This window comes from Balaenoptera borealis (assembly GCF_965194805.1).
Source record: "Balaenoptera borealis genome assembly, chromosome: 5".
NCBI lineage: Eukaryota > Metazoa > Chordata > Mammalia > Artiodactyla > Balaenopteridae > Balaenoptera > Balaenoptera borealis.
Window position 1 is genome coordinate 61,585,997 of NC_138862.1, and position 26,084 is coordinate 61,612,080.

A 26,084-nucleotide genomic window follows, 5' to 3' on the forward strand; every position below is an offset into this window, starting at 1 on the left:
ATATTTAGGTTTTTTTTCAGCACTATGCAACTTTTCATGCTTATTAGATTTTCACTGGCTACGGACCTTAGGATGAACATACTAGTTTATTCTTTTGTAAAAGTTTAATAAAGTGTATTTTCCATTGAAAAATGTAGTTTGTTAAAATATAGTTCTAAAGTGGCCTCCAAGACAAGTCAGCTCTAATATCCATTATCAACTTTTAGACCTAAAGAAAGCACCCTTGGGACTGAAAAAGGCTGGAACTAGTGGCATTCAAAGAATGTCAGCATCAGTCCTTCCTTTGCCAGCAAGGGTCACTAGTTAGCCATCAGCCAGATGCTGCTTCCACACACCTTGCAAGACCCTGGGGCAACGCATTTGCTCAGGGTTCAAACTTGGCTCCTATGTGGCAGCATGACTAGCTGCTACTCAAGCTTGGGCAAGTTCATGAACACATCCACTGATAATTTCTATATTTATAGAAAGCCAGAACATGTGTAGATAATCACACAATTGGATATTTATAAAGTGCCAGATTTTATGAATACGGGAATTTGTTAATTAGCACAAGGACTAATCATTAAAATTCAAAAATAGATAAATAAACAGGAATACCATTTATTTGTTCACATTTCAGGGGAAAGTATGCAGCTGCTATCCTTTTGATGAATGTAGGCTTCTGGAGAAAAATATGAAGAAGGAAACTATCCGCAAGTTTTGAAATCTTAATGAGTAAAATCCAAGAAATTACTATACAGTCTTTACATTAAAAATAATCATAGTGATTTTCCCCTTAAAGAAAAAAAGTTTAAACCAGCATGTGCTTAGCATTTGAATTACACTGTCTTGCATTCCACTGTTTTGGTCCTTTTCAAGGAGCCATAGCTGATTTTCATCGGATAGGAGTTTAAAAGTACACACACATCACTCAGTACCAAATTGTTTTAGCTACAGGGCATGGCAAGGCATGAAATAACTGCTTTAGAGCACTTCCTCATGTGGGTGTGTTAGATAACTGTCTGCTCCAACATTAAAACGAAACACACTGTGACCTGACCAAGACTCCAGGGCTTTCAATAGGCAGATTTCATGTGCTGATAGGAAAAGCCCACCATAACCAGCAAGGCTGGTTAATGAATTCTTCTGGCACTCTATAGCCCTCCTGTGATGCAAGCCTTTCAGCTTTCCAAATCCCTATATAGCAGAATACTCTGGTTTTGAGTTTACTTATGCACATTTTATAATGTCCTGCTGTATTTAGATTGTGACAGTCCCTCCCAGAAAAGGCTAAGATTATTTTTCATACTAAAAATATTTTAAATCTACTGAAGGCTAAGAATTATAATGCAAAAGAAAACATATACACATTCTAAAAATCAAGCCAACCATAAAAATGACTAAATGTTTACTCTTTTATTCTTTCTAGAAGGTTAAAGGAAATTTTCATCTTCTCTTAAAAACCTCTCTGTTTTTTGTTTGCTTCTAATTAACATAAACATGCTTAACATGAAATTTTAAGATGTCATATCCACAAGGAATCTGTGATTTTTTTATCCACACATGTATGAGAATATGTACATAAACATACATACATGCACACAGATATCTCCTCACATACATGTGTACAGAAAAAAAAAATTATTGGTCAAGAGATATATTAAAGATTTCTTTTGAAAAAAGGGTAGAATTTTTGGTAGTTCTCATAATATTAATATAGAAAATGACAGGTGCATGAGACATGCACAGTTTTGACATATTAGTTTTAAAACAAATGTTTGGGTCAAAGAGTATGAAATGGAGAAAATCACATTTGAAACACCATATATTGCATACCATATGAACATACACTTTCAACAGATTCCCCCCACAGTTCCCCTTTAGACCTTCAGGGTTAAAAAAATCCCTGACAGGCCCTGACTGAGTATACTTAGCATCTGTACTACTCTTGGTCAAAGCTGGCCTTCCAGTTTAGGTAATATAAGCAAATTAAAAGTTTAGGTAATATAAGCAAATTAAAAGTCTCTGAATAAATTTTTTAAAAGAAAGGAAAAAAAGACTTTTAGCAGCAAAAGTTCACCACCCTCTTGGAATAATGGATTTTTAATAAACATTTTACTAGGCTTGAACCTTGAGAATGTGTTTGGGAATCTGCTCTGGCGTCCCAGGTGGGTTAAGAATATTGCTTTATGGACTTCTTTGTGTTGTCAGAGAGGCCTAATGGAATATAAAAAAAGAAAGAAAGAAAAAAAAGAAAGTCTGCCACTTCTATTAAATAAATAATTTATTATGAAAAAGGTGATTGTTATTATCAAAGATCTCTATAGATTAGCATCCATTTTCTATCACTGCTTAATGTGTATGCTGAAAACATTTGCGTATCTTACCACCTGACTTAATTTTTATCAAAGGAACAACAGTTTTACTTTTGGACAAATCCAAATAAAACTCCACTAAGGAGACCATTTCAAATGGACCTATTTAACTACTTCTTTGAATTTTGAAGAACACTGTTCTGGGAAAACTCTTCAACAATGTCACCTAGTTGTGAATGCAACTTTTCCCACCATAAAAAAGAAAAATAAATAATAAAGGAAAAAGAAAGCACCTCAAAACTATGTTTGAAATAACAAGTGCATTATTTATAGTTCTCGAAATGTTAAATGAATACTTACAGTTGTTGCATAAGATGGCCTGATACACTTCATAGCTTCCACTTTGTAAAAAGACGGCCAGCCCCCCACTTCTCCCTCCCCAAGCATAAATAAACAGTAACATACTGAAAGGAAACTGTCCTAGGATAAAAACTGCTTGTTAAGAAAGTTTGCAATCTTACTAACCACAGTGATATCCCTACAAATGTAAAAGTCCATCTGCAAAATACAAGTTACAAAACAGAGTAGCTTATTCCTTTCAGAATACCCCCCACATGTAGTATAGAAGAGTATGTAATAATAAAAATAATTACTAGATTTATACCCACCCTCAGTGACAACCCCTCACCTTATGGCCAATGCCATCCAAAAAACATACTGGCAAAAAGTATTCAACCTGCTTCGAGGATTTAAACTGTAAATATGGACTTTAAACTTCAATGTAAAACAAAGAACAAGAGTCTCACTTTAGTAATACCCAGGCTGTCACTGCAGCTAAAACTCATTGGCACATTACTAACAAAACCCAGTTAGCAATAAATAAGGACAACATGATATATAGACAGACAGATGGAACTGCATAAACAGACAAGAAAAGCAAAGAGACTGACAAACATACGAGGGGTCTGTTTTAAAAGAGTGAAAGATACTGATTTATTTGGGACTTTAGTAAGAAAAATAGGTTTGTTTGTAATTATTTTAAAAGTAATTAAACTGAATTACAAGGGCACACCCTTAAATAAGTCGGAAGAAAATTAGTAGAGGATAGGCCTCCTATAGATGTTCTAAATTTTAAGCTAGCAATACCTCTGTCAAACTTAAATCTAGAAATTAAAATTCAAGGGAGAAAGAATAAAAGCACTGGGGGCTAAAGGAGATGATAGGTAGAGGGGGGATTGAGGAAGCAGGATTTTTTTTTTGAAAGTTGTCTGCCCTACCTTCTTCCCCAGCGCTGAGTTTCTCTTCTCATAATCGGTGTCTCCCTGGAAGTACAGTGTGAGTGGTAATGACTGCCTGCCTCCCTAATGAGTCCATTTTCCTGCTCTTGATGTTGTGTATATACACACACTGCAACCTACCTTACAAACCACAGAGACGGGAAGAGAGAGAGAGCAAGGCAGGGGGTGGGGGGCAGAGAGGGAGAGAGAGACAGAGACAGAGCAAGCGAGTGAGAGAGAGAGAGAGAGAGAGAGAAAAGGAGAGAGAGAGAGAAAGAAAAACAGAAAGAAACAGAGAGAGAAAGGCACAGACAAAGCCCTCCTACCAGACAGCAGACAGCCTTCCTTCCCCTATCCAGCAAAATGCAACTCGTCTAATGCAGCAACAGGTTCAGTATTGCCAGACTAACAGAGTGAAAAAGGTATATTCTCTATATCATTACTGCTTGCAAATAAACAGTTTAAGAGCAGCTGGCTCCACCTTCTTTATTTATGCTCCATTATGAGGAATGTATTGTTTCAGTTCTGGCACACAGTACATGTAATTATCATAAATACATTTTTTGCATATTAGCAGGAAATAGTGAAATACATAGCTTATTTGTGCAATCTTTTAAATTTATTTTTTTTAATGTGAAAAGAGTGTCAACAAATCTGCTCTGACAAAAGCCTAGTAATGATTTTAAAGTCAGAGCAGTCTTAAAGGAGGCTCTGAAAAAAACAGACTCCATACAATAGGAAAACTGATCTCAGACAAAACTGATAACTGCAAAGAAGAAATCATTGCTCAGTAAATAAATCAAGACCATAAGCAACATTGCAGACAAAAGCAGAATTAAGTTTAATTAAGTAACTAATAGATTGGTACTCTAGAAGAAGGCAGATTGGTTTCTTATTTGAAGCATCTCTCTGTAAAAAAACACCACAATGCAATGTACTCTGTGTGAACAGGTGCAATGCATACAGTACATAGTGTTACAACAATAGAAATAAATCCCACAAGGAGCTTCCATCACAAGCAGGACAAGATTTCATAGAATATGGATCTGAAACCACAGCAGAACTCCCTTGTTCTTTTATTAGGAGGAAAAAATAAAAATAATCAATGCTTCCTTAAAAGAAAAAAAAAAAAAACTGTTTTTCTTTGTCTAATGCCTCTAACCGTTTTTTTGTCTACATGCTAGAACCAAAATAATGCTGATATTGCACTCCTTACCCCATCACGTGTTTCCCCACCCCTTCCCCCATGCCTTTTCTTATTTCATAAGTGATACATTTGCAGCTATGGAATTACAAAGATCAGAAAACAGAACTAGTTTCAAGCCCTTCTCCTTGTCCCCCAATTTTTTTAAACTAGACTCTGCCTGTCTACCTAGACAGCCACCTTCCTTAAAATATTTCTATACAGTTTGGCTGTGTGTCATTTAGATGGGACTTAGAAACATTACAATACAGGTTAAATATTCTAAAGAAAATTTACATAAAAATGAAAAAATGACTGATTCTGACCCGTTCAAACCCTGCATTTGGGCACCAATAATTAAGTACATTCATTGTAAAATCATCCTTTTTACATGGTTTAGTGTTTCACCATGCTTCAAAAATTAGGATGTGTTCCTTTGCATAAACAAAACTACTTCAGTATATAAGTATCAATTCCTTTGTTTAAAAGTCAGTTTTCAATTAATAAAATGAATAACTTAATTACTTCAATATACAACTTACAGATTAACTCTATCTTCATCTGATTCACAAGAATCTTTTAGAATGTCAGTTAAATCTTGGGTCATGTTCAGAACCGAGATCAATATTGTTTTAGCTATTATAAGAGTAAATAACCCATAGCACAGAAATTAAAACGTGATGTCTGGCCACACATGCACACTGTCCTAGGAAAATTCTAGCAAGAAACCAAGACTCCAGACCCTCCACTCTCACTGTAAACCACCAGTTCTAATTCTCTGGTACTGCAGTAGTGCTATACCCCTCTCAAGGGTGGCTGCTTAATAAAGAGGGGGCAGACACACGTGAAAGGGGAGGTTACAGCCCCCCACTTTTGGTCACATGTCTTGAGAAAAACCTTTCTAAGACTCACTTAGTGTGCCTAAGGTACCAGCATGCATCTCACCCCTTACTGCTCAGTCAGGCAGTTCTGTTTTTCTACTATTGCCCTATTGTTTCTCTGAAGCTTTGTTCAAATGTATGAAGAAAAATGCCACTTAAAAAAGCACACAAGCTGCACAGTTTGACAGACTGATTTGAATTATATATTAGTATGTCCTGACTTTTTAAAATAGGGTTCTAGGTATTTTTGTTTTGTCTAGTTTGCTTTAACACAAGGAGAATAAGAAGACAGTATTTGATTTCTACCAGCAGGAGTCAAAAGGAATGTAAAGGACCATGAGGGCTATTCACCTTTTCTAAAGAAAAACCAGTTAGTTGAATTTAAAAAAGAAAAACAAATATTTTGGCTTAGTGAAAAATGCACAACATCTCAACACTTTCTCTGTATCTGCATACTTTACTAGATTCCAAGCACAGTAAGTGACATATTCTTAGTACTTTCTGGAGTTCAAGATACACTTTCCCTGCTAGAACTCGAGATCCACGTATTAAATTAACCATAGCACCACATGAAGCAATAATCCTAACTGACTATCAGACTCTGAAGTTATAAAGTTATTAAATTAAATTGTTTCATATGTTGATATGCCATGGGGCAGTTTCATCCTGTAGCAACATCCTAAAGTTGGAGTTAAGAACTGGTTTTGGTCCTACTGTCACCATGTGTAGTTTGTGTAACCTGGGCAAGTCATGTAGCCATCCTCAGCTTCATATAATAAATTAAATCAAATTTGAAAGGAAGGAATTGAACTGGTTAACATAATAATGATTATGATAGCTAATGCTTAAGTCCTACTATGTGCCAGGAACTCCTCTAAGTACTTCCCATTTATTAACTCATTAAATCCTAATAATGACTCTGTGAGGTAGGGATTGTTTTTAATTTTCCCAGTGAAGAAACAGAGAGGTTAAGTGATTCGCCCAAGATCACACAGCACAGCAGTAATGAGATTTGAATCCAGCCTGTCTGGTTTAGAGATCATGTGCTTAATCCCTACACCATATTGTCTCCCAATATCTAATTCTAGCTCAGGCCTCATCTAGGCATAAGAATCTGCGCTTATGAGTCAAATCCAATATATCCTGATGATTCCTCCTAACTTGTTTACTAATATAGCAAATTTGCTCTTCTAATTTACACCCAGAACTCTCAATACATTTGGTTTAAGAGTCTATTTAAAAGTTTACATAATCCATTCAATCGCCTGTTTCCAAATGTCCATAAATATGTGCAACCATTTGCTTGAAGTGGAAAATAACTTGTAACCAATAAGGCTATCAATTCATAAAGCCTACTTGCACTATATGTAGTTCCCATACATTAGTCTCCTGAATACCCTGTGTTTAAAAAAGAAAAACAAAAAAACAAAAAAACTACACAGTTCTTAACCGTTCCCTAGTTCAAGTATCAAATACAAATGCAAGTAATTATTTAAAGAACAAAATAAATAATAAATAAAATACAATTTTAAAAATTCTTGTTTTCCATAGCCTGAGAAAGGCATGGAAAAAAACAAGGATTTAATTATAAATGATTTGTAAGAGATGCTGAATAATATCATCCTATGATTTTTACGCAGTTGGTTTTAACGTTAAATTATTTAGAGATATATTCTCAAGACTTTTATACTAATGTCTCATTCTGCGAGAAAATTTATCTGCTCTGATCTTTGTGCATTAATTAAACATGTATTTTGTGCCCACTATGTGCCATACACTATACTTGAGGGTGAAAAGTGAAAATAAAACATATGGTGTAGTTTCTGCTTGTGAAGACTTCACAGGCTGGTGGGGGACAGGCATGCGAACAATATTAGCCCAAGCAAATAATCTTGCCACTATTTAATGTAATATCCCATGTAATGCAGTGCCTTAAACTTCCTGTACTTCCATCAAAAAGCTAAAAATGAAATTAAACAAAATAAATATAAATACCTAAATTTAAAATGTGGCTTATGAAAGGTGTGTGTGCCTGTGTGTGTGTGTGTAGCAGGAGGAGGTACTGGGGTTAGATTGGAGATAGTTTTTTCTCTAACAGTGTGGTTTATAGACCCATTGAGTTAATTTTGTCCATTGTCCCCCAGGTGCCTAGTAAAGTGTCTTCTACAAGTACACAGCACATGTACTTCTTAAATGATTGTGGAAATCCGTGATACCTATTGCCCTGGAGCATAAAATTTCATTAATTTTAGGGTTACAATGTACTTTGATCAGAGACTGTTGACTTGGCAAATGAATACTTCCACATGTACATGAAGGGTGATACTTCTTTAATTTTGAAAAGAAAGTCAGCTAAATTCAAAACCATTTACCCCTATCCCAAGTATACTTTTGCCAAGTCCTTTCTCAGGCATCATTAATGTTTTTATATTACGTGAGGTTAAACAGGAAAAAATGTTGGGACAGTTTAAGATTGTTCACAAGAACATTCCCAAAAGATACTTTTATTGCACAGATTAAAAAGAAAAAGAAGGGGGAGGAGTGAAAATAAGAGTCATGTTGCAATGATGGACAGAACAAGACCTTTAGCCCTAGTACGTGGGTAGAAAAGCAAAGTCTGGATTAGTGGGTCAAAATGAGTAAGTGTCACTAAGTACTGAGGCCACCATCATAAAGTCAATTCTATCTGGCCTAATTAGATAATGATCCTTAATCCTTAATCTTGGTCATCTGTCTTAAAATTGTATCTCATCAGTACCAAGAAAAAACAGAAGAGATTATAGATAAATCATAGTTTACTAGTGGTAGGTCAGTAGTATGACCCTTATATGGGAAGAGATGCATATCTAATGTCAATTCTAGTCAACAAATATTTAATTTTAAAACAAAAACAAAGCATTCCATGTAAACTGCATCACTGGGAGTACCTTTATTATACACTTTGCAGTGCTGTAGACATCTATCCTTTAATATACCTCCCTTCTCCACCAGACTGAAGGAACCTCCTAGAACAGAGGTTCTACTTATTAAGTTTTGTCAGCCTAACACCTTGCAGAACACCTGGAATATGGGTGAAGCTCAATAAAGTTTTCTTGAATGAATGAATAAACAAATGAATGAATGATTGAACAAATGAACAAACAAAGCAATATATGGGATTTATAAAACTTGGCTAATTAAAAACTTTAATAAATTTGAGTTGCAAGGATGATATAAACAACCTATAGATAGTATTTTAACACATTAAATCACATATAGAATGTATTCTTACTTTAAGATCTTGGGGAAAAAAGATCTTGGAAAAAACAAAAATGGTTACAGTAGACAAAAAAAGTAATACTCTTCAACTTTTCTGTGTCTGAAAATTTTCATAATAAAATGTTGAATAAAAAAGGTATTGTCCTATAGCTAGCAGAATTTTAACTCATCTCTGAGAAAAAAACTCAGCTTCCCTTTACATTTTGTTCATCCATTTTTTCTTTCACATCTACAACATAAGTGTTCAAGTATAAGTCTGAAATTGGCCTTAGAGTGCCTCATAGGAATAGAACCATATCCTTTGAGAAAAATACCTTTTAAGCTGGTTAGGGTCAAAGAGTGGGACCTGAATAATTCTTCTTGTGTGTTTAAAGTGTGCTGCAAAAGAAATTAATAATAATTTGAAGGTAGGGGAGCATAGAAGAGAGGAGGAAGAGAGGAGAATGACAGGAAAGAGGGGGGCAGTGAGAAATTCCCCAATGTCAAGGTGGCCACAGATTTTTTTAAAAAGAGTGACACCTAATATTAAATTCTAAGAGGTTTGCATTTTTTGCGATGCAAATATTCTTCTTCTCTCCAAACCTGGAAAGCTTGGTATATTCTACAACCCCATTTAATAGTATAATAAGGAATAAAAAGATGGAAAAATAAAGTACTGCCATACGTTCACTCCTATGCTGTAGCCTTTGCAAACATAGAAGCTTCTTAACTGAGACAGAAAATACTCCAGGAGTTGCATAGAGTGACCAGTGGCACTTTGAATAGTGGCCAGTAAATGGCGAATAGTGAATAGTAAAAAGTCAAAAGTATCTTTAACATAGAATGACTCAGATATGGGCATGAGTCAATCACCTTTTTTTTCCATAAACACACAGGAGAAATATGGCCATGTGGAAAAGAGGCACAGAGATTAATGTCTGAATTACAAGCTTATTATGACTATTACTGTTGTTGCTACCTCTATAAACTGATCTTAAATGATATGAGTATCTTCAGAAATTTAGGGGAGGAGAGTTCTTTTGTGGCACAATCAATAAATTTTGAATCAAAGAATTAAAAAACATAAAAATGTCATTCTCAATATCTCCCTGGCTCTAGAAAAATGTATTAGGTATATATCCTACATTAACTTTTTCTGCTCCCTGCTCAATCTTCTCTCCTAAACAATCTAGAACAGTGTTAGCAACCGTCTTTAAAGTTTCAACACTTACATAATAATTTATCCATATGTACACGTTATATTCAATGCACAAGGAAAAAGAAACAAACTACAGAGTGCATTCTATAGGAAAAATAAAAGTTACATAGAAGATATAAAAGAGGCATCTTAATTGCTATAGATGTTGTTTGTCCAGCAGGTTAGTGAGATCCCCACTGTCCTGCTTGGTGACTCTACATGCAAAATCTGTCTCCGTATTCTTCTTATCTACAAAAGTTGCTACTATTAGTAAGGATGCATTCTTATAATAAAAGTTATCACTATTATAATGTATCAGAAACTGTGCTTGGTGTTACATACACTAACTCATTTAATCCTCCTAACAGCATTATAAGAGAAGTAATATTAATGTTTTCATTTATAGATGAGGAAACTGAGGCCCAAAGTCTTGCAGCTAATACGTGGTAGAAGTCAGGCCTAAACTCAATCCAAGTGGCATTTTTAAGGGATAAAGGGAGGAGCTTGACAAAATTACTCCAAAAATTTTCTAGAGTAATGAACTGGTGAGATTAGGAAGAAATTTTCGGAAAAAACTAATGATGAGAAACACGTTTGAGTATATATATTCCCCAATAATAATTTCAATATTCATTTTACATATATTTGAGAAAAAGTATACCTGTCTCAAAATAAAATTTAAAGAAAGGATAATGAAGAAAAGCAGAATATAAATAAATAACTTTCAAAAGTGATGAAACATACCAGGAACCAGTTTGATTAAAGAGTTGGAAACATTAATAACAATCTGTCCAGTAATATTGAAGCCAGATATTAATAATAGAGTCAGCATGATAAGAGCCTGCTAACTCCTCTGAGGCAACAGGCCACAGGGACAATTCAAAATAGGTGGAAACAGTATCTCTTATTTTTAAGAAAGCTCATTTAACCCCGATAAGTTATAGGCTTACAAACATAACCTTTTAAATATATAAGGTCATATCAAGCTTTTGGAAAAGAACCTACAAAAAATCTCAATCTTCTTTATTTCTATTAATAACAAATACAGGAAAACCTCATTAATCAGAGTATATACAAATCAGAAGGTATAATGTATCAGATACGTCCACAGGATTCTTGTGAAATATAAATTTTGAAATGAATTTCATTAAATTAAATTTTATTTTGATAATTATGTTAGGTGTTTCAAAATTATCAAATTATCAAAACAAATTCTACTTTATGTTGAATATCTATAAATTTAGGATTATCACTAAATTAAATGTGGTGTCCTCCTCTATTTCAAACTGATGACATTTTACCACTTAAAATGTAATACTAACTGGACCTTCCACAACTCAGATAATACTCCCAGCATCATTTAAACCTATGTAGAATATGAACATAAAAAAACAAGTGTCTCATCAGGAAACAGTTTTATTAGTAATCAATAAGAGAAGAACACTGCCCATAATTAAATCTGTATTAATTATGAAAAGGGTTATTAAAGAAATAAATCATCATTGTGGATATCATTTTCAAAATTTAATGATCTGAGACTCCAATACACACTTCGTATGAAATCATATCTAAAAGTTTGTAACTGAAATAAACTGCAAAGCACTCTAAGCTAATATTTTAATAAAATCCATGTGGTTTTTGCCTAAAATAAACTTCTTTAACTATACTCCCTCCACCAATAAATGCATTTAATTCAATATGCCACTCAATAATTACTTTGTGCTGTAGCAGTTTAACTGAATGTTTACAATATATTTTACAAAATAATAAATATTATAAAATATTTATGTTATAAAATAAAATGTTAGATATTATAATTTTAAAAAATTCTGAAGTTTTCCAGGTGCTACATTTTAACTATACTATTATTTTTAAAGTTAAATTAATAAGTGTATAGAAATAAATAATAAATCAGAGCAGTTTTTAGGCAGTGGTGGGTGATACACAAAATATTTATAGCTGGAAAGGCATGGGCATAGACCAATAAGAAATGTTACTGTTAACTAGCAATCAAAACAGATACTGGTTGTAAATAAATGATTTATTGCCAGTGTGTGTTTCCTGAATAACAACCCTTGTTTTAGATAACAGACCAGAATCCATTTTCTAAAACAAGTTAATAAAATTTGGAGGAAGATGTAGTTTTACTAATGATCTACTACCCCTATACTCTAGATCAATGGATTCTCCAATTTTTAAAAATTATACATCCCATCAGTAAAAATATTTTGAACTCTACGTAGATGATTTATCTGTTGGTTCTCAACTCCATTCCCACCTCCTCCGTGTGCTCTTATGCGGTGGAACCTGAAAACTGCATTTCCCAGATTGCTTTACCAGGATGGGATGCACTGGCAGAAGATCAAAGAGAATTTTTTTTTTCCTTCTGTTTGTGGCACCAGCAGTCTCAGCAATGGTGCTTCAGCAGCCTCTGTAGCACAGAGCTCTTGGGATCTGGCTCTTAGGACTGCTGACTGCAGCAGTAGTACCACAGTTGCAGAACAGAAGCAGCCATCAAAGGTGACTGGAAGCTCTACCAGCCAGGGCAAATACAACAGCATTGGAGGAACTGTGGACTCCTGGGCTCTTGCTGTGTCAGTAGGAGTGTGGTCACCTGGCTTCCTGGCCATGGTGATTCTAACATTTACAGCAGAAGCAGTGCTCCAGTGCCTCAGCAGCACAGTGCTTACAAGCTCTGGGTAACAAAACTTTCCCTTGCTTTCTACACGTATTTATTGCTCAAAAACACTGCCACCATCTTTTCCTTCCACCAGACTTTTCAACAGTTTTGCAACCAATTCCCTGGATTAAAGTCCCTCTGTTTTGAGTCATATCTGTTTTTCTGACTAGGCACTGATCAAATATAAGCCCACATTCGAATATATACAATTATTTATAAATTATAGACATATTATAGATATTATAGAACATATGAAGTAATAGTTGTTTTAAAGAATGAGGTAAACAAGAAATAAACAATATTTTAAATAAATTTTAATTTTGCATTTATCAACAATTTTCAAATATTTTTGTTCTCACTAAAAAACACAATTTTTAGAGTAATGTGATTAAATATTTGTCATTCTTTGTATCTTGGTTTGGTTTTACCCTTTGTGAAGCGGTCATTTGAAAATCTGGTACTACTTTCAGGTTATTATGATGCTTAGCTGTAATGGTTGTCATGGAGGGGGGAAAAGCCTCACAAAATAGTAGATCCAAATGGAAGAGGAGCACCATTAGCTGTGCTTCAATCACAGTACTCAATTTTCAATCCCAACCAACAATTGTGTAAAAGATTTTGTTGAAATTTGGCTAGTAAATTTTCATCTTCCCAGATGTCAATCGGTCATTCTTAAAAACTAAGAAGTACCTGTAGCATTTTAATTTTTTTAACAAAAGAATTTTAAAAATCTATTTAAAGATTTCATTTGGAGGATTGTAAAACAAGTTATAAAATTCTGTTTCAAGTTTTAAAAAATATTCAGATACAGTTTTTGTGCAGTTTTTAAATTATACAGAAACTGGAGTTTTACAATTACCTTGGTTTTGGCAACAAAATCACATTATTTGGAAATAACAACAAACATTCAGTATGAAAATGTCCTCTCCATACTATGGATCTTTCAAAAAGCAGTTATCTTCTCACTCATTGTTAGTATAATTACTTAAAAAAAAAAAAAAAAGATCAAGTATATTTCTTTTTTTTTCACATTTTTAATTTAAATTTTTAATTTAAAGGAAATCCTTTATCTTGAGGTTATATATGTACTACACTTTTGTTTCCAGATTAATTTTATTAAGTTTATTTTATTTTATTAAAATGTGAAATTCCGAATTCCTAACATGGCTCTTTCTGGCTGGTCACTACCCAGTGTGTTTCCTGAGCTCCTTTCACACAGGATTTCTCACTTTCTCTAGACCTGCTTGAGCAGAACCGTCACATCCTATCAAAGTCTTACCTGTCAATTCTTGGGGGCCCCAGTGTGTTTCCAGCAATTCCATCCCCATCAAATCTGAGGCGCTGTCACACCGAACCTAAAAAGTACTGTACAGTCTCCACCTTACTATGCTGGGCAGCCTATTCCTACCTGCTCTTGCAGATGCTACAGTCCTCTGCTGGCCCCTCTTCAGAGCCCACCTGGCAGTAGGTGCCAAATTGGGAAAATTGCCCTTTCTCCTTTGCGTTTCTCTCTGATGTGGTCCAAAGCAGCGTTATTTGGGGCCCTATGTTTCTTTTTTTTCCAGAAATATTTGTTAGAGAGCACCTGTCATCACAGAAAAGGGCAGCAAAATTAGAACTCTTGTCATTTTATAAAATAAAAATGCATAACTGCAACAAATTTCATATCGTCTCTCAATGATCTCCCACTGAATAACAGTGAACCTCAAGTGGTACAAACAAAATTCATGGTCACTTTCCATCATACTACAAAGTATCATAAAGACTCCACTTCTATATTTGATTCTGTTTTCTACTACATTTTAAAGATTTTATTAAAAAAAACAAAAACAAATTAATCACATCAATGACATCCTGCAGCACTTGTGTATCCTTTCACTTGAACTGATTTGCTAAAATAGCTTGCTTGTAAATTATGAGCGAATGAATTACATGAGCAGAAGTAGCTCTGTAATCTTACCCAGAAATCTTTTTCCATTCCAACCACATCAACCACTCTAACACTACAAAACTACGTTAACATAGTTTTTTCAGAATACATTATTTTACTTAGAGGGCATTTTGATTCTTGGCAGGTATCTTTTCCAGTAATCCTTTTAGTGATTCATAAAAACACAGTTCTTCATATTACTGAAATTGAGCCTAACAAGTACCATTGGTTGAAATATTAGAAATACTTATACTTTCATTTAACAACACAGTGAAACTCTCACACTATGTAATTTATTCAAACACATTTTTTCAAATCTTCAGTGTTTTCTATGCATCGTCTAACAGCATTTGCTGACAAATAAATGTTATATCGTTTGTTGTAATATTATTTTTCATGCATTATTTCAGTCATTTTTCTCAGGGCATGCCATATACTAAGGATGAGGTTCATCCTTAATGAGAGTGAATATAAATCCACATTTCAAATAGACTTCTTGATCATTATTTTTGGTTGACTTAGTGTCAAATATGATTAAATCATCATTTAAAAAATGTTTGTAATATAGCTGACAACGGATTCATACTATGTATTAGAGATATTCTTGTTCAAATGTGCTTATTAGTATTTATCCTTATTCTGCTATTTTCTTCCACAGTCGGTTTGTTTTATGAGTTGAGTTATTTAACACTAGACAATGTAATCTGTGACTTATAACAAGGCACAGATAAAATTCAGTACCCCCAAATCTTAAAGCAAATCAACTCCCGCTCTCCCATCAGGATACCTTATATAACTTACAATGTGTGTAAAGGATACTTTGACATTACCAGCAACAATCTACATATTAGTAAATCTTAATTTCTTAGATTTTTTTAAAATAAAAATATATATATAAGAGTTTTGATATCTTCTCGAATATTTGTTTTATTTCCTAGAGTGCATGTACACTATTTTTGAGACCACTGTACTACAGCATGGGCCTTGGACTCAGATCTGAATAACACATATTGGCTATGTATTTTTAAGCAAGTTACTTTTCCATGTCTGGTATACCTCATCTATAAATTAAGAATAGCTATTTCACAGAGTTGTTTTGATAATTATATTAGATTGATAATAACAGATAATACTTGTTGAGCACCTACAAAGTGCAAGGTACTATTCAAAGCACATTGAATGTATTAATTTTTAAGTACAGTGTCTACACATTATGAACACTTGCAAAAATTAGTTTTCTTCCCAGGGAAAGAATGAGATTAATTGTACAAAATCAGGAACATTTATTAGGGCAGATAGAGTAGGTTGTTTACATGCTTATCTATTTCACAAAATTACAAGGCTTCTGATGGCAAAGTCATGTTGTAGCCATCCCTATATCTTAACAGAGTGTAAAGTACAATGTTTCAAATGTATTAAGTGCTGAAAAATTAAATAAATGGTGTTGAATGAATGTATATAGGGTACGACCATCAATTTCTGCTTATTGTTTGTAAAACTTCTGACAATTCAATTATTGATAGGAATGATCAATTAACTGCACAAGCAATGCAAAACATGCTATTGTTTTTATATGAATACCTTTTCAGGAAGGAAAACACTCTCCAGAGCTTTTGAAAATACTATAACCCTTAATTTTTTGTACTAACAGATGGAACGTAAGGTATGAAAAATCCAAAGATAATTTCTATTTGGATTTTGAAATGTACTTCCATATTTACATTTGATATGCCTAATGTTCTATAAAAGCAAATGTATTTCCAACAAAATAAGCTACACTGAAAAGCTGACTTAGAAGGAAGATGAGTGTGATCTTTCCTCTTTACTAAACTCATCTGTGTAACCTACACCACTTTGATTACTCAAACTACATGGAACTTGCCTTTTCTCAGACCCTCTCCAGAGGATAAGAAATGTTTAAATGTTGGTTTCCAATGGGATACTTTGTGCATAAAGTAGGCAATTCTCATCAATGAATTTGAAATCATGATTGCCTAGGTATTATAAAATACCAATTGAAATATATTATAAAATATACCATTTGCTTCACCAAAATTAAGAATTTTGATTTTTACAAAATATTCATTTGTGAAATGCATTATAAACCATTAACGTTCTTCATGACTCTTTTTCAAATAAGTGATCTGAGATACAGAAAAACTAGCGGGTGATTGATATACAATATTTAGTTACTTAATCACATCTGAAATTTCAGTTTTCTACTCAACTCATAGTGCTGTTTAAAAAAAAAGCAAACCATTCTGAAATATTTAGAGACAGTAAAAGGAGGAATAATAAATATAAGGTGTCACTGTATCTTAATGAGAACTTGAAAGATTAGCTTTTCACCTTACTCTCAATTATCCATGTACAGTACACTCCATCTCTACGTGTGCAGGAAGCAGAGTGTTTTGGTAGAAAAAACATGAGCTTTAAAGTCAAACAAACCTGAATCAAATGTCCACATTCACTAGCTTTCTCATTTTCCATGATTTCAGTTTCCTCATTAGGAAAAATGGGGCATACATAGTCAATGAAAACAGATATAAAGTGTTTGACCCATAGCAATAATTCATTAAATGATAATACATTTCCTCCTTTTATTCCTAAATCAGAGGTCCTCAATTTTTTGTATTATGGATCTCTTCAAACTAGTAATGATTCACATCAACAATTTATATTTTGCCTATCATATAACAGCTTAAAAACTTTCTTCACATAATTACTGAATTTAATCCTCCCTGCCACACTACGAAGTAATTTGACATTATCCTAATTTTTCACAGAAATAAATTGAGCTTCAGAGACAGTAAATAATTTGCACCAGATCTTGTAAGAAGTAAGTTACAAAATTGAACTTTCACCTACCATTCCATCAAGCCTGGTTCCCCAGCTATTAAAAAAAAAAAGTCCTATCCAGATCTAACAAACAGAATGTTTTATACTAAGAAAGTGATATATATAATGATAATAAATATTATTAAACTATTTACCTAGGCCCAAAGTGAAGTACATATGAATATGAAGGACATATTCACATTATTATTACTAGTGGTTCTAATATCTCAGAATTTGGTTGGTGAAGCAAAATATTTTTGTAATACATTCCTAGAAAATAGCTTTTTATGAAAAAAAACTGAATCAAGGAAGACATACCCATAAAAAATGTAATAGCTAGCATGGTCATTCAAGGTGGGGAATGACTTTCAAATAAAATTTAGAGTGCTATTTTATACTCTTCATTAATACACTAAGTTTCCTCAGTAATCAGTTTATTTCTTCCCAAATGATATTATAAGATGAATAAGTTCTGGGGATCTAATGTACAATGTGCTGATTATAGTTAATAATACTGTATTGTATACTTGTAATTTGCTAAGAGAGTAAATCTTAAGTGTTCTCACCACAAAGGAGATCTTAAGTGTTCTCACTATGTGAGGTGATAGATGTGTTAATTAACTTGATTATGGTAATCATTTCACAATGTATAGGTTTATTAAATTATCACATTGCATATCCTTTAAAAAAATCATGCTATGCAACCTAAATATATTCAATTTTTATTTGTCAATCACACCTCAGTAAAGCTTGGAAAAAATTTTTAAATAATAAAAAGTGCACATAATCTTAAAAAAAGCAGTTGTCCCTAAGTACTGGAATCATACACTTTGTTTCTGAATACGTTTCTGTATTTTGCATACTTTCTAAATAGTACATACATTATTTTTATAGTTATAAAAATATCTTAACAAAATAATTGCTATTCATAAAAAATAATGTTGGAAAAATAGGTATGTCTAAAATATTGGGTGATCCATTAAAACAAGATCACCATTTCATCTAACCAATTCTGAAAGAATAGCTGATTAAGAACTTAGATGATCACAAGACTCTCAGGATCACACTTAAAGAATCATTTCTTTGAGCTCTTAGTTTCTCTTGTATCTGTTTCTCACTAATTAGGAGGAAACAGAACATAAAAGTTAAAGGTGTGTGGGTTCTAAATTCAGACTGCTTAAGTTCAAATCTTGACCCTACTACTTCGGACAAATCCCTTAATATCATTAAGCATTTTGCTTTCTTCTTTAAAATGGTGAAGTAAAAGTACCTATAGCACAAGGGCTTTTGTGCTGATTAAATGAGATAATCCAAGTATTGGTAACAACTAGCATTTATCAAGCATTTTACCATATGACAGACACTATGTTAAACATTTTACATATATTATCTCATTTAATCATCACAAAACCCTATAAGTACTATCATTAAACTTTTTCCAGGTGAGAAACATGAGGTCCACGGTCCCACAACTAGTACACCAGAACCAAGATTTAAATCCAGTAGACTCATTCTAGAGTACAAACCCTCAAACGCTAAACTCAATAAGCTCAGGCACATAGTAAGCACTTAATAAACCTTAGCTTGTGTTTTTGAGCTTATTTCTGCTTTAACTGTCAACCTCTTATTTAACAGTTCTAAATTGAATGAAGTAGTTCCCAAATATTTCAATTTCATGAGTCCTTGCTTTTACCCTACTCAACACCATCATACCAAAAGAGATTATTGAGTGAGAGAGAAAGGGAGAAAAGAGCGGGTGTGGTGAGAGTAAGAGAGAGGACACTACATTGTGAATTACTTATTTAGGGTTACAAATAAGGGTCAGATTTGTATATGACATTTAACTAATAAAATTCAATAGGAAGGCTTTCAGTTTCTGGTTCCACACGTAAGGAGCTTGGAAGTCACCACTCTCTCCTAACAAGTAAAAAGCTGAAGAGATAGAAAAATCATCAATTCCTCTCTTAGGTCCATAAGATTGAAGAGACAGACAAGTGAATATAAGGAGTCACAGCTTCCTGGAACAGAAACTCATGAGCAGAAATCGTCACAGGAACTAGCACCAGGGTAGGAAAACCTGAACGATAATTGACCAATTGCTAGAGGCTCACTGTGAACAACTTTGAGAGTTAAAAAATCCAGGGGGTCCAGTCATAAGCAGGTCCCCACAACAAACCAATAAGCTGGACTTCATTAATACTAAAATTTAAAACTTTTGCTGTTAAAGACAATATCAAGAGAAAATATTTGCAAAAGATACATCAAAGAACTTTTACCCAAAATATACAAAGAACTCTTAAAAGTCAACAAAAAGAAACTAAACTACCCAATTAAAAAACAGGCCAAAGAACTTAACAAATATCTCACCAAAGTAGATACACAGATGGCAAATAAGCATATGAAAAGATGCTCCAGTCATATGTCCTCAGGGAAATGCAAATTAAGACGAGATACCACTACACACCTATCAGAATAGCCAAAATCCAGTACACTAACAACATGAAATGCTGGCAAGGGATGTGGAGCAACAGGAACTCTCACATATTGCTGGTGGGAATGCAAAATGGTAGAGTCACTTTGGAAGATAATTTGGTGGTTTCTTACAAAACTAAACATACTCTTACCATACAATCCAGCAATCATACTCCTTGGTATTTACCCAAATGAGGTGAAAACCTAGGTCCACAAAAAAACAAAAAACAAAAACCCAAACCTGCACACAGATGTTTATAGCAACTTGACTCATAATTGCCAAAACTTGCAAGTAACCAAGATGTCCTTCAGTAGGTGAATGGATAGACAACTATGGTACCTCTAGACAATGGAATATCACTCAGTGATAAAAATAAATAAGTATCAAGCCATGGAAAGACATGGAGAAATCTTAAATGCATATTAATAAATGAAAGAAGCCCATCTGAAAAGGCTACACACCATATGATTCCAACGATACAACACTCTGAAAAAGGAAAAATTATGGAGACAGTAAAAAGATCAGTGGTTGCCAGCAAAGGTTAAGTAAGAAGGCAAGGAGATGAATAGGCAAAGCACAGATGACTCTTAGGGCAGTGAAAATATTCTGTATGATATTATGATGGATATACGACATTGTACATTTGTCCAAACCTATACAATGTACAACACTAAAAGTGAACCATAAAGTAAAAAGTGGACTTTGGGTGATTATGATGTGTGAATGTAGGTTAATCTTTGATAAAAAAATGTACTATTCTGGTGAGTGATGTTGATAATGGGGGAGTCTGTGCAGTGTGTGTGGGGGGGGGGGTATATGGGAAATCTCTGTACCTTCCTCTCAATTTTATTGTAAACCTAAAACTGCTCTAAAAATATAAAGTCTTTAAAAGTAATGTGGTATCCTGGTTGGGATCCTGGAACAGAAAAAGACATTAGGTAAAAACCAAAGAAATCTGAAAAAACCATGTACTTTAGTTAATAACAATATGTTAATATTGGTTCATTAATTGTGGCAAATGTACCATACTAATATAAAATATTAATAATAGAGAAAAATGGGTGTGGGATACATGAGAACTTTATAGACTATGTTCTCAATTTTTCTGTAAATCTAAAACTGCTCTAAAAAAATTACATCTATTTGAAAATATTCAACTACAAAAAGTCAATAGGAGTTGTTTTGGGAATGCAAACATAAAAATGTAGACTTGAGGGGGATGATACTCTCAGGCTGCATTTAAGTCAGACAGGGGCAAAATACAGAGTGTTATAGTACCTTAACACAGGAAAGGCATTTTTTTTAATGTACAGCTTTGAATGGTTAAAAATCCCCAAATGAGAAATTGAAGATAATTAAGATTAGAAGTAAAATAAAATATTAGGAGTAAAATAATTGCCCAGAGTCATAAAGCTAGTTAATGAGAAAGCTGGGACTAAAAAACCCATAACTCCTAATCCTGTGCTCTTTCTACTATGACACATAGGCACAGTAGAACATGTTTGCCTTAAGGCAATAATGTAGTACACTGAAGAAAAAGAAAAGAAAAGAAAAAGAAAGAAAAAAGTAACAAAATGGAAAATCTTTGAGTCAGACTCAAGTATTCTACCTAGTCTGGCAAGGAAGAGCCACAATTCAAAAACAGCTTTAACCAGAAGAGAAAGAAGTAGACTAGAGATTTGAAAATAGATGAAACTTCAGAATTAATGGGGAGTGATGACAGGCTTCACTGTTTGTTAGTTTCAGACCTGAGTTTTTGCCTTTAACATAATAATTCAAAATACTTTAAAACCTGGACTGACCACACTAAATAACATAAAATTATAACCTGTTGAGATAAGGTTAATTTTATGGTCTGTGCCCTGAAATTCCTGAATTCATATCTAGTTATAACTGGGCAACAAACCCACCTGTTGGTTAAGGTAATTTATTTAATTTTATTTTTCTGACTGCATTAAAAATTTTTTATTATAAAAAATTTCAAGCATACAAAAATAGTGTACAATGAATGAATTCTCTTGTACCCATTAGACAATTTTAATAATTCACATTTTACCTTTCATATTTTACCTATTGCTTGCATCTTTTTTTTTTTCCTGTAGTGACTGAACTAATTTAAGATGAAGAACAGAACCATCTTTGGGAAAAGGAAAAAGAAAGGATGGAAGCAATATTTTCTGTCTGTTATTCATTGATACTTGAGCCAAAAAGATTCCAGACTATAAGGCAAATAAATACAAGAGTCAAGGATGATAACAGTGAAAATCTCTTAGTAGGATAGCCTAGCTATGCTATTTGACAATTAGTGGACCTATTGCCTATGGGGAAGGAGGGTATTTTGAAGAATTATTTTCCAACTTTCTTTAGTTTGACACAAAGAAGTAGGGCAAGAAAGATTGTAAAGCTTCATTGAGATTATAGTTTCTAAAGATGGGCTTATCTTTGAGGAACATAAATCTGTAAACCTGTAGAAAGAATAGTTTGTACTATTTGCAAAATTTCAGTATTACCAAGTCTCAGTTTATTGTGAAAGCTCATTTATTTTTATAGTAAAACATTTTATTTTCCGTTAAGTCTCTTTGTGTGCTTGAGAAAGCTTTCCGACTTTTAGATTTTGAAATTTTAAATTAGAATATAAAGTGACTTTGTCAAGTTCAGTGCTCTTTTTTGTAATCTTAATAAAGGTTTCTAGACCTTGGAGAATTCTTCTGCACATTTAAAATCTCACCGAAGTTTCCTAACTGTTGAAGGTAGAGACCATTAGAAGCTGGCTATGCAGCAAATATCAGCATATCTAAAACATCTTCATTGAAAAGAACATGTGAAAAATGTCATACTGAACTGTCTCAATTTTCATCATGAAACAAAAGGCAAAAATTAGCAGGTAGATGATGGGGAAAGAGGAGTTAAAATGAAATAAATAGCAAGGCCCAGCTAAAGTCTTAAAGCATGAATCTAAATATCAAATACACATTCTTTTTCTCAAATTTGGGCCCCTCCGATTGACTTTAGGTTGCAAATCCAATGAACAGAGACTCATTCTTTCCTCTACCTTCATTAGCAAAATGTTAGCCTATAGCAATCTCTTGCTCTCTATTCTCCTATAAACTTAAAAAATTTTCCTGGGCTTCCCTGGTGGCGCAATGGTTAGGAATCCACCTGCCAATGCAGGGGACACGGGTTCGATCCCTGGTTCAGGAACATCCCACGTGCTGCAGAGCAGCTACACCCGTGCGCCGCAACTACTGAGCCTGCGCTCTAGATCCCGGGCGCCTAGAGCCGGTGCTCCGCGACTAGAGAGGCCACCGCAATGCGAGGCCCGCGCACTGCAATGAAGAGTAGCCCCCGCTCACCGCAACTAAAAAAAAAAAAAAAAAAAAAAAAGGAAAGCCCACGGGCAGCAACGAAGACCCAACGCAGCCAAAAATATATAAATTAATTTAAAAAAATTTCCTCAATCAAAAATATTCCTTCCTATGTTGCATGTAAATTAAGTTAAATTATATCTCTGTACAGTCCTATATCTCTGAGGATATCCTTGGTTCTCCACAGATTTTGAGTCATTCAAAAGGTATCACAATCCCATAATGCCTTTATTTTATGTGCCCTGCTTTTCCATATAGTCTAAGTGCCTGCTTTTTCAATAAACATTTGTCTATAAAGACCATTCACACATTGATCCTATTCTTCCTCTTTCTGACCACACATTCCTACAATTGCTATATAGTCTGAGTAATATATTTCTATACCTTATAAGTCCCTCAGTGTCCATTCCCTACTGGCAATCAGCTTTTCACTAGCCTACATTCACACAGCTAGATCACTTTCCAACTATAACTTATCCCTCTAAATTCTGCCTTCTCTACACACTGATTTCCAATATTAAACACCCACTCTTGAGGCAAAACTATATCAGTTAAAAGGTCAGGGTCAAGCAATTTATCTCAAAATTCCAATCATGAAAAACATGTATGACTATCCGTTAAGTTCTAACTCTTACTCCTTTCCAAGTGATCACAGGCTAGTTCTGTGTGCTGTGCCATCATACACCTCTCCCTATTGCAGCCACCCCAGGTCAGTGAAGGTTCTTTCCTCTACTTTCTCAAATCTATATCCCCTTAAGATATCTGGTCAGCACACAGTAGAAAAATTAGGAGTCTCATATATCAGCTCTTTGTCACCATCTCTTAATATTTTTGTGGGCACCTATTTTCATTCCATCCCACAGAAACCTCTTTCTCCTTAACATCTGCCTTTACCATAATTCAACAAATACTAATACCAAGAATAGCATATTAATAGTTGAATATATTTTAATATGTGACATTAATAAAACATATAATTATTTACCTATCTGATTGCATATTTTTATTTTAAAAATCAAAATAGACACAGAATAGAAAACAAAAGAAGTAAGCATTCAAGAACACAAAGGATTAAGAATGGAGGCAGATTAAACTGTCAAAAGTGTGTCTTTACTAGAAACAGTAAGCAGAATACTTGTCCATCCTCTGACAAATATACCACTATACAAGCTCTGGACATCTGAGAAGGGAAAAAGGCAAATGAGTGAGGGAGGTTCCACCAGCCAAAGCTAAATATGACCTGAGATCTGATGCCACGTCACATATACAATCAACCTATTACTCAAAACCAGTAACTATACATCCAATCTTCCATTTCCAAGGCAATTTTACATACTTCTTCAACGTTATATACTTACATCTTTTGTTCTCTCTCAAGATGGCTTTGATGTTAATGTTTGATCCTCCTGAATAAAAATATTTGGTGCTAAGGCAGAACTGAAGGAAGGCTGAGGTATTTAACCATCATAGAATTAGTTCTGTGGAAGGGCAGCTCAGTGAAGTTTTCACACAGAAACATTTCTTAGTACTATGTGAATCTACCATCTGAATCCCTAATAAGTGAGCTACCAAGCTGTTTAACCTCTTTCAGCCTTTGTTTCCTCATTTGTAAAATGGGGATAACTACCTCATGGAGTTGTAAGGAACCAATGAGTCAAAAAATGTTAAGTACTTAAACACTGTCTGGCATTTAGTGATATTAAAGACAGCTAAAATTGATAATAATAATCCCTGAATGGATGCAATTCCATGGGGTAATTTATATTTAGATTCATAAAAAACTGCTAAAAGCAATGTTAAGTGAATAGTATACACTTTTTATATTTTGTTAAATTAAGAAACTATGATATCAGCTTGGAATCCTAAAATAAATAATTGAATCTGGAATGGTATTCAAATTTAATTAGTTTGAATATTATAAGACTGGCATTACATTTTGTTGGTTTTTTGCTTTTAAGTTTCATAGGCTGGCATCATTAACAAACTGTAAGCCAAAATAAGCAGTTACTGTAAGAAATGCTTTGGATAAACTTGAAGATATTTTAAAAAATGTATTGATAACTAGGTTTTATACTTAAAGAATGAAGCATATAGCTTCTAAATTAAAATTTAGTTGGGTGGGGGGAGGCTGACATTTAAGGAAAAGGTAGAACTAAAAAGATGAATTCTGGGAGACTCTCCCCACCACACATAAGGACATATTATAATATAAAGCTCTAGTAATTAAGAAAATGTGTTGTTGGCATAGGGATAGTCAAATAAACCAAGATCACGGAAAAGAGAGTCTATAAACAGACCCTCATTTATATGGACTCTTGCTATATGAGAGGTGGCAAGGCAAATCACTGAGGAAAGACAAGAATATAAATTAAACAGAGCTGGAAAATTGTGTATCCCTTTAGAAAGCAACTTAAACTTTAATCTCTGCATAACATACAAAACTCAATTCCAGAGTAGGATTTAGTAAAAGAAGATAGAAAGAGCACTAACCATAAAAGAAAATAATGATAAGTATGACCATATAAAAATTAAGAAGTTTCTTTTCATTAGAATACCCTACAGGAAATGAAAAGATAAGCTACAAAGCAGAAGAAGAAATAGAATTAGTATCTAGAATATATAAAGAACTCATGCAAATCAATAGAAAAGATCCATAAAAAATTAAAAGAAGAAAATGGGCAAAGAACAGGAACACTATTTTACAGAAGAGAAAACATACATACATACA

At 33.7% G+C, this 26,084-nt stretch overlaps 1 protein-coding gene across 1 annotated transcript in view; it reads right to left on the reverse strand.

Annotated features, from left to right (window-relative positions):
- ZBTB20 (zinc finger and BTB domain containing 20) overlaps positions 1–26,084 on the reverse strand; it is a 799,945-nt gene that overhangs the window by 752,391 nt on the left and 21,470 nt on the right. The window contains exon 4 of the mRNA XM_082394692.1: positions 3,572–14,335. The gene's annotated coding sequence lies outside the window, so the exon portion shown is untranslated. The remainder of the gene's footprint in view (positions 1–3,571; positions 14,336–26,084) is intronic.